Genomic DNA, 10,109 nt, shown 5'->3' on the forward strand with positions numbered 1-10,109 from the left:
TGCTGCATGCTGTGATTTTATACAGATCGAGGGAGTGGGGCTTGTCGATGGGCATACTACTGTACTGCAGCCGCTCATGTACTGCAGCCGAAGCCGACGTGCATGCATGCATGCGTGGACCTACAGTGAACCATTTTAAAAGTTCATGGACCAAAAATGCAGTTTCAAAGTTGATGGACCTAGATGACACAAAACGAAAGTTAATGGACCCAAAAATGCAGTTTCAAAGTTGATGGACCCAGATGATACTTCACCGAAAGTTAAAGGACCTCCGGTGTATTTTACTCATTAATAAACTTAACTTATATTATCAAAGTTCCTTCTTGTGAATTTATGGATTATGATGAATTATGAGCTTGATGTGAATGTTGATGACTATGAATGATAAAACTAGTAAACTTGAACCTAATATTGACAGGGGGCGAGTGAGGAGTACCTTATGCGCTATAAGTTACCTTGGCAGGATCGCCTAGTGAGGGTTCCTATTGAGAGATACTCGCCTCGGTCACATAAGGACCGGTTCATAGTCCATTCGTACAGCCACATGTCTGCATGGGCAAACTTGATCTCACACCCCGTTAGATAGAAGTATAATTTCTACTAGGTGGCCAGTGTTGGCAACGGTTTATCAGGAGAACACACGGATGCTATGTGATATTTCGTGGTCCGGTTGGCACGGTTGCTATGTGGTCTTCCATGTAAAGCCCCTTGATTTTGGCCGTGTTCGAGCCCATACATATTATTGATAGGATGATGTGGTATCATACGAGACATTGAATAGGATGATGTGGTATCATCCAAGACATTGAATTGGATGATGTGGTATCATCCAAAGCTTGTCTGTTTCCAATCCCTGAGAAGCCGTGGTAGAATTATATGGAAATCTGAGGTCATTCCACTCGGGTATGGGGTCTCATTAGACCTGTCTAAGCCATGGTGTCGGACTATGTCTATCATGTGGGGAAATTTATACAACCTCTGCAGAGTGTATTGAATCTATTCGAATAGCCAAGTCCTTGGGATGGGTAGATGCTGGGATGAGATCGCTATGATTAGATTTACTTTTCTATGTAATGGAACGGTGCTAATATGATAAATAAATCTTTAATACTAACCCTGGAACTAGTGAGAATGATAATACTCTACCAAGACCCATCCTTTAATTATAACTACCTCACCCTACCACTTTCACCATCAACCTATATAGCTCCTCCACCACCGTACCATAAACCAGTTCCACCACCATGAACCACCTCCCCATACAACCTCCGCCATCCACCTAACCTCCAACCCCAAGTTAGGGCTTGCTGAGTATTTTACGTACTCAACCCACTCCACTCTATGTTTTTAGGAGAGAAGCTACTAGAGCATTTACGAAAGGATGGAATTATCCAAGCTACGCAAGGAATAGGACAATTGGAGTACACACGAAGACGGAGCCGTATGTTTATGCCAAAGGAGATACTTTAGGACTACTAAGATTACATCGAAATAAGTCTAGGGTTACGTCCACACTCTAAGTTGCCTATAGGAATGGAGTCATGATGACATAGAACCGCTGTGATAGAACTATGATAGCTAATATAAGGCCTATGGCCCAAACTATGTAACCCAAACTTTGTAATGTGCTTCCCGCTAGCAATAAAAATATGGTTTTTTATATCAATCTTGTTGAACTGTGCTATCAGCTACTGATCCATGGACTGATACATGATGCATAGTGGACCCTAAATTAGGGGCCCAACACTAAATAATATCAATGATTTGTCCTTGTTGATTACCTGTCCCGAATAGTGCTCATATAAATCTAAAATACTTTGTAGCTGCATAGCATCATCCTCCCCTCTTGCACGAATGAGCATAAGAGAATCATCGATAAAAAGTAGATGAGAGACGCTAGGAGCACCATGACAGATCTTCATGCCTGCAATCTGACCTACACCTTCAGCCTGGTTGAGCAAGACTGAAAAACCCTATGCACATATCAAAAATCAGATAAGGGGATAATGGATCACCCTGCCTCAATCCTCGTTCTGGCCTAAAATTTTCTGACAAAGCCCCATTCACCTTGATGTTATAAGAAACAGATGTTACACAATTCATAATCAACTCAATCTACCTACTATGAAAGCCCATTTTTGCCATCATTTGTTCCAGTAAGGACCGCTCCACTCTGTCATATGCTTTACTCATATCTAACTTAATAGCAGCATAACTGGTCTCATCCTTTCTCTTGTTCAGCAAATAATGGTTCATCTCATAAGCGATTGAAATATTATCGACGCTCTGTGTAGGAGAAATAATGTCAGCCAGTATACCTTTCAATCTATTGGCAAGGACCTTGGAAACTATTATAGAGGACATTGCATAAGCTGATAGGACGCAACTCGATCAGTCGCTCGCCCTGGATTTTTAACTTTAGGTATCAATGAGATCACCGTTTGATTCAACTCATCAGGAACCGGGCCTCCAATATTCAAAATTTGAAGCACTTAGCTGCCACCTTCCCGCCAACAATGTCCCAATTCATTTTTTTTTTATAAAAAATGGCCGGCATACCATCTGGACCTGGAGGTTTTAGATCACCGATAGAATTGAGGGCAGCTACAAGTTCTTCTTTGAATTCTACAACCAGCTTCATTCATCTCCTCGCCATTGAGGAAGGCCAATTTTATGTCTAGGTGATGGACGCGCCAATTCTTTGCTGCTGCCAAAGCCAGCAGCAATCGGATAGACTCCATACGCGCTACCGGCGCAAAGACTTTCAAGAAGTCGATGCCCTCGCGCTGGACAAAGCCTCGGGCAATGAGGCACGCCTTGTGCTTGACAATGGCACCGCGCTTGTCCCGCTTGACCTTGTACACCCACTTTAGGTCGCTCAGATGGCACCCCAGAGGTGGATCGACGAGCTCCCAAGTCTCTTTTTCTTCGATCGTCTTCATCTCCTCCATCATTGCCCATCGCCAATTTGCATCACGCTCAGCCAGCGCGAATGTGGGTGGTTCCTCTGCACTGACAAGAAGCATCTCTGGGTCATTGAGCAGCTGACCCGCTAGGCCTAAGGACCCTGTGCTGCCAATGATGTCGTCCAGCCTATGGAACCGCACCTCCTCACCATCGTGGAAGGCATCCACGAAATCAGTGATGTCGCTTGGAGGAGAGGCGAACTCAATCGATGTCGATGGAGTCCCATATTCTGCCGGAGTGGTTGACACAACACCTGGAGTGCTCGGCACCTTGGTTGTAGTGCTCGACACCTCTTCTGGAGTGCTCGGCACCCCTCCCGGAGTGCTCGGCACCGCCCCAGGAGTGCTCGACGCTAGTCTTGGAGTGGTTGGCACCACTACAAGACCTCTCGGCTCCGCTATAGGAGCATTCGACATCCATCCTGCAGTGATTGGCACCACTGTAGGACCGCTCGGCACCACTCCTTGAGTGCTTGGCACACCTCCTCGACCGCTCGACACCCATCCTAGAGTGCTTGGCACCATCCCAGGAGTGCTCGGCTCTGTTGCTGGAGTGGTCGGCACCTCCTCTCCAACGTCTCCACCACCGTGGATGACCAAGTGCTCAATGACGAAGGTGCTGGTGAAGCTGCCAGCTTCCCCCGTGCCCGGACTATCTCAGTCCTAGGCCGCCTTCTCATCGAATACGGCGTCGCGCGAGACAACCACCTTGCCTCCATGTGGGTCCTAGAGCCGGTATGCTTTGGTACCTTCCTCATAGCCTAGGAGCACCATCAGTGCACCATCGGTGTGCTCCAGTCCTCTGGCTTGGTGAGGACCGGCTTTGTCTTCCTGACGTGGCTAATGCAACCGAATGTACGGAGGAAAGACATGATCGGCTTGCACTCATACCAAGCTTTGAATGGCGTCTTGCCATTTAGGGCCTTGGTGGGCGTGCAATTGAGGATGAACACCACCGTGGTCACTGCCTCACCCCAGAACCTTACCGGCATGCTCTTGGCCTTCATCATGGATCGAGCCATGCCAAACACCGTCTGGTTTCGTCGCTCCACCATGCCATTTTGCTGTGGCGAGTATGGCGCGGTGTGGTGTCACACCACACCTTGATCCATGCAGTACGCAATGAACTCCACCAAAGTGAATTCACCACTGCGATCAGTCCGTAGCACGCGCAACTTCTTGCCGCTCTCCGCCTCTGCGCATGCCTTGAACTTCTTGATTGCCTCCGTTGCCTTGTCCTTGCTCGTCAGGAGTTGCAGCCACATATAGTGACTGCAATCATCCACGAGCAGGAGGAAGTACCACCGACCACTCCAGCAATAGAGCCGAGCATGGCGTGATTGGCCCGCAGGGATCGCCGTGGACGAGCTCGAGAGCGTCCGCCGCGCGATACTTGGCCACCTTTGGGAACGACGGCCTCTTCTACTTTCTGGCCAGGCAGCTGTCACACAGCTCGCCTGTGTGCTTGATGTGGGGCAGCCCTGGACTATCTTCTCCAGCCGACCGAGCGCGTCGAAGCTGAGATGGCACACGAGCGCATGCACATTCACTTTTGGTGTCACCGTCGGGATGAACCGCGAGAAGGTGGCTGCCACAGCTGCATGCACATTCACTTTTGGTGTCAGTGCTGCATGCTGTGATTTTATACAGATCGAGGGAGTGGGGCTTGTCGATGGGCATACTACTGTACTGCAGCCGCTCATGTACTGCAGCCGAAGCCGACGTGCATGCATGCATGCGTGGACCTACAGTGAACCATTTTAAAAGTTCATGGACCAAAAATGCAGTTTCAAAGTTGATGGACCTAGATGACACAAAACGAAAGTTAATGGACCCAAAAATGCAGTTTCAAAGTTGATGGACCCAGATGATACTTCACCGAAAGTTAAAGGATCTCCGGTGTATTTTACTCATTAATAAACTTAACTTATATTATCAAAGTTCCTTCTTGTGAATTTATGGATTATGATGAATTATGAGCTTGATGTGAATGTTGATGACTATGAATGATAAAACTAGTAAACTTGAACCTAATATCGACAGGGGGCGAGTGAGGAGTACCTTATGCGCTATAAGTTACCTTGGCAGGATCGCCTAGTGAGGGTTCCTATTGAGAGATACTCGCCTCGGTCACATAAGGACCGGTTCATAGTCCATTCGTACAGCCACATGTCTGCATGGGCAAACTTGATCTCACACCCCGTTAGATAGAAGTATAATTTCTACTAGGTGGCCAGTGTTGGCAACGGTTTATCAGGAGAACACACGGATGCTATGTGATATTTCGTGGTCCGGTTGGCACGGTTGCTATGTGGTCTTCCATGTAAAGCCCCTTGATTTTGGCCGTGTTCGAGCCCATACATATTATTGATAGGATGATGTGGTATCATACGAGACATTGAATAGGATGATGTGGTATCATCCAAGACATTGAATTGGATGATGTGGTATCATCCAAAGCTTGTCTGTTTCCAATCCCTGAGAAGCCGTGGTAGAATTATATGGAAATCTGAGGTCATTCCACTCGGGTATGGGGTCTCATTAGACCTGTCTAAGCCATGGTGTCGGACTATGTCTATCATGTGGGGAAATTTATACAACCTCTGCAGAGTGTATTGAATCTATTCGAATAGCCAAGTCCTTGGGATGGGTAGATGCTGGGATGAGATCGCTATGATTAGATTTACTTTTCTATGTAATGGAACGGTGCTAATATGATAAATAAATCTTTAATACTAACCCTGGAACTAGTGAGAATGATAATACTCTACCAAGACCCATCCTTTAATTATAACTACCTCACCCTACCACTTTCACCATCAACCTATATAGCTCCTCCACCACCGTACCATAAACCAGTTCCACCACCATGAACCACCTCCCCATACAACCTCCGCCATCCACCTAACCTCCAACCCCAAGTTAGGGCTTGCTGAGTATTTTACGTACTCAACCCACTCCACTCTATGTTTTTAGGAGAGAAGCTACTAGAGCATTTACGAGAGGATGGAATTATCCAAGCTACGCAAGGAATAGGACAATTGGAGTACACACGAAGACGGAGCCGTACGTTTATGCCAAAGGAGATACTTTAGGACTACTAAGATTACATCGAAATAAGTCTAGGGTTACGTCCACACTCTAAGTTGCCTATAGGAATGGAGTCATGATGACATAGAACCGCTGTGATAGAACTATGATAGCTAATATAAGGCCTATGGCCCAAACTATGTAACCCAAACTTTGTAATGTGCTTCCCGCTAGCAATAAAAATATGGTTTTTTATATCAATCTTGTTGAACTGTGCTATCAGCTACTGATCCATGGACTGATACATGATGCATAGTGGACCCTAAATTAGGGGCCCAACACTAAATAATATCAATGATTTGTCCTTGTTGATTACCTGTCCCGAACAGTGCTCATATAAATCTAAAATACTTTGTAGCTGCATAGCATCATCCTCCCCTCTTGCACGAATGAGCATAAGAGAATCATCGATAAAAAGTAGATGAGAGACGCTAGGAGCACCATGACAGATCTTCATGCCTGCAATCTGACCTACACCTTCAGCCTGGTTGAGCAAGACTGAAAAACCCTATGCACATATCAAAAATCAGATAAGGGGATAATGGATCACCCTGCCTCAATCCTCGTTCTGGCCTAAAATTTTCTGACAAAGCCCCATTCACCTTGATGTTATAAGAAACAGATGTTACACAATTCATAATCAACTCAATCTACCTACTATGAAAGCCCATTTTTGCCATCATTTGTTCCAGTAAGGACCGCTCCACTCTGTCATATGCTTTACTCATATCTAACTTAATAGCAGCATAACTGGTCTCATCCTTTCTCTTGTTCAGCAAATAATGGTTCATCTCATAAGCGATTGAAATATTATCGACGCTCTGTGTAGGAGAAATAATGTCAGCCAGTATACCTTTCAATCTATTGGCAAGGACCTTGGAAACTATTATAGAGGACATTGCATAAGCTGATAGGACGCAACTCGATCAGTCGCTCGCCCTGGATTTTTAACTTTAGGTATCAATGAGATCACCGTTTGATTCAACTCATCAGGAACCGGGCCTCCAATATTCAAAATTTGAAGCACTTAGCTGCCACCTTCCCGCCAACAATGTCCCAATTCATTTTTTTATAAAAAAATGGCCGGCATACCATCTGGACCTGGAGGTTTTAGATCACCGATAGAATTGAGGGCAGCTACAAGTTCTTCTTTGAATTCTACAACCAGCTTCATTCATCTCCCTTGTCACACTTGGCACCACAACATCAAGGAGTTGATGGGTGTCATTAGGACCATTAGACCTGAAAAGGTTCTTAAAATACTCCCTCGGTCCATTAATCGTATGAGCAAAATAAAAATTTCCAAGAGTCGGCGTCGTTTAAGGTAGAGACCATGGTTTCACCTTGTCCATAGGCGCCCGTGGCTCCTCGTACGCAATGCGGCACTTGATGTGTCGCCATTCTCCCGTTGCTTCAAATACCTCTCCATTCCCTCCCGTTAACAGTCCATCCAAAGCCCTTTGGCAGTACGCCAGCGCCTCCGTGAAAGTCTAGCTAGCATGCGTAGCTCACCATCGCACCCTACCACTGTTAGAATAATCTATTGCTTCCTTGTGTGAACACACAGCAAGGGAAGATAGTGCCGAAAAGGCCCCCTACTGTGGTATTGTAGCCGCTATTAGAGGCAAGCGCCGAACGGCTCACCTGCCGTACTGTAGCCATATGCAGGGACAGGCGCAGAAGTCAGTCCTGCTATGTTATCTAGTTATTGTTACAACATGTGCGCTGTACTAGGACTAGATGGATAGAATTATATAAATAGACTACCACAGTAACACAGTAAAGAGAGTTCATATTTACCATCTCTCATACAGGGCTTCGACCAACGCTGGTGTCTTGTACTGTGCGTGTATGCTTTGTTCTCCCTCTTCTTCAATCTCTAGCTATAGTGTGTGGGGACGGACAACGCTTGTTCATGGTCGGCTTAGCTAGTGGGTGCTCGGCAACACTAGCGGGTGCTTGGCAAGATTGGTGAGTGGTTCACTCACCTAAGCCGGTGATCCTGTGGGCTAACAAGTGGTATTAGAGCCATACAAGCGCCGTCGCTAGACTAACCGCTAGCAATGACGGGTGATTCAGAGATGGGCGACAGCAGTGGCACTGCTGTGGCTGCCCAGCCACGACCAGAGGTCGTTGTTCGCATGGTGCGGGAGGTCAGCAGCACCAGTTGGCCAATGCTGACTCACACCAACTATGGAGAGTGGTCGGTAACCATGAAGGTCAAGCTCAGAGCCCGACAACTCTGGAATACTATTGACAAGGGCATCGACAATGAGGAAGATGACATGTCAGCGTTGGAGGCTATCCTCGCTGCTATACCGGTGGAGTACAGGGAGCCATTGGGGCAAAGAGCTCTGCTAAGGAGGCGTGGGAGGCTATTGCAGCGATGCGCATTGGTTCCGACCACGCAAAGAAGGCGATGACCCAACTTCTGAAGCAGGAGTATGCCAACCTCAAGTTCAAGGATGGTGAAACGGTGGAGGACTTCTCCCTCCGCTTGTAGATGCTCATCAGCAAGCTGAAGAGCCATGGCGTCACCATCGACGAAGAGGAGGCGGTCTCCAAGTACCTCCACTCCATGCTGGCAAAGTACATCTAGATCGCTCTCTCCATAGAGATGATGCTAGACTTATCCACCCTCACCATTGAGGATGTGATAGCCCATCTGCGGGTGATGGACGAGCGCCTAGAGTAGGCGACAACAACGAAGGACAATGACAAACTGGTACTAACGAAAAAGGAGTGGGCCGCTCGGAGGAACTCTGGGAAGGTAGCCTCCTTCAGCCGTGGTGGCGATGGCAAGCGCTATAGTAAGGCTTCTTTGGAGAAGAAGAAGCAGGTCGACCCCAACGTCTATTGGCGCTGTGAGAAGATGGGTCATTGGGCATAGGAGTGCCCAAATCGTAAGTAGGAGAAGAAGACTGAGGCTCATCTGGCACAAGCTAATGATGATGATAAGGCCACTATCTTGATGGCAATGTTTTGTGTACTGCACGACATTGAGGCCGAGGATAAGGAAGAGGTGACGATGGTGGAAGGACCTAGAAAGGCCCTGAAGACTATCAACCTCGATGAACCACGTGCCCAAGTCCACCTCGGACATGTAGGTGCTGACTAGGAGTAGCGGTGGTATCTGGACTCTGGTGCCAGCAACCACATGATGGGCTCCAAGGCATCCTTCTCTGAGCTCGACGACGATGTTACCAGTACAGTGAAGTTTGGTGACGGCTCAAGGGTGGCTATCCAAGGGTGCAACACCATCATCTTTAGGTGCCAGAACAGGGAGCACCGCGCACTAATGGATGTATATTACATCCCGTAGCTACGTTCTAGCATCATCAGCATTGGTCAGTTGGATGAGCGTGATAACGAGGTACTGATCAAGGACAGAGTCCTTAGGATCAGGGATCGGGAGCAGTGACTTCTCACCAAGGTGAAGAGGTCCCTAAACCAATTGTATCTGCTAGACCTGAAGGTAGAGCAGCCGGTGTGCTTGGCGGCAAGGCACACCGAGGAACCATGGATGTGGCATGCCTGGTTCGGACATCTTAGCTTCAACGCGCTTGGTCGGCTAGAGAAGATGGTCCGAGGGCTACCCCACATCAAGCATAGAGGCGAGTTGTGTGACAGCTGCCTGCCTAGGAAGCAGAGGAGGCTACCATTCCCAAAGGCAGCCAAGTATCGCACGAAAGATGCTCTCGAGCTTGTCCACAGCGACCTCTGCGGGTCGATCACGCTAGCTACAAATGGTGGTCGGTGGTACTTCCTCCTGCTCGTGGATGATTATAGTTGCTACATGTGGCTACAACTCCTAACGAGCAAGGATGAAGCGGCGATGGCGATCAAGAAGTTCAAGATGCGTGCGGAGGCCGAGAGCGGCAAGAAGCTCCGCGTGCTGAGGACTGATCACGGCAGTGAATTCACTTCGGTGGAGCTCGCGGCGTACTGCATGGATCAGGGTGTGGTGCAACACCATACCGTGCCGTACTTGCCACAATAGAATGGCATGGTGGAGTGATAGAACCAGACGGTGGTCGGCATGGCCCGATCCAT

The sequence above is a fragment of the Miscanthus floridulus genome, chromosome 1, assembly GCF_019320115.1.
Source record: "Miscanthus floridulus cultivar M001 chromosome 1, ASM1932011v1, whole genome shotgun sequence".
NCBI classification, from domain to species: domain Eukaryota; kingdom Viridiplantae; phylum Streptophyta; class Magnoliopsida; order Poales; family Poaceae; genus Miscanthus; species Miscanthus floridulus.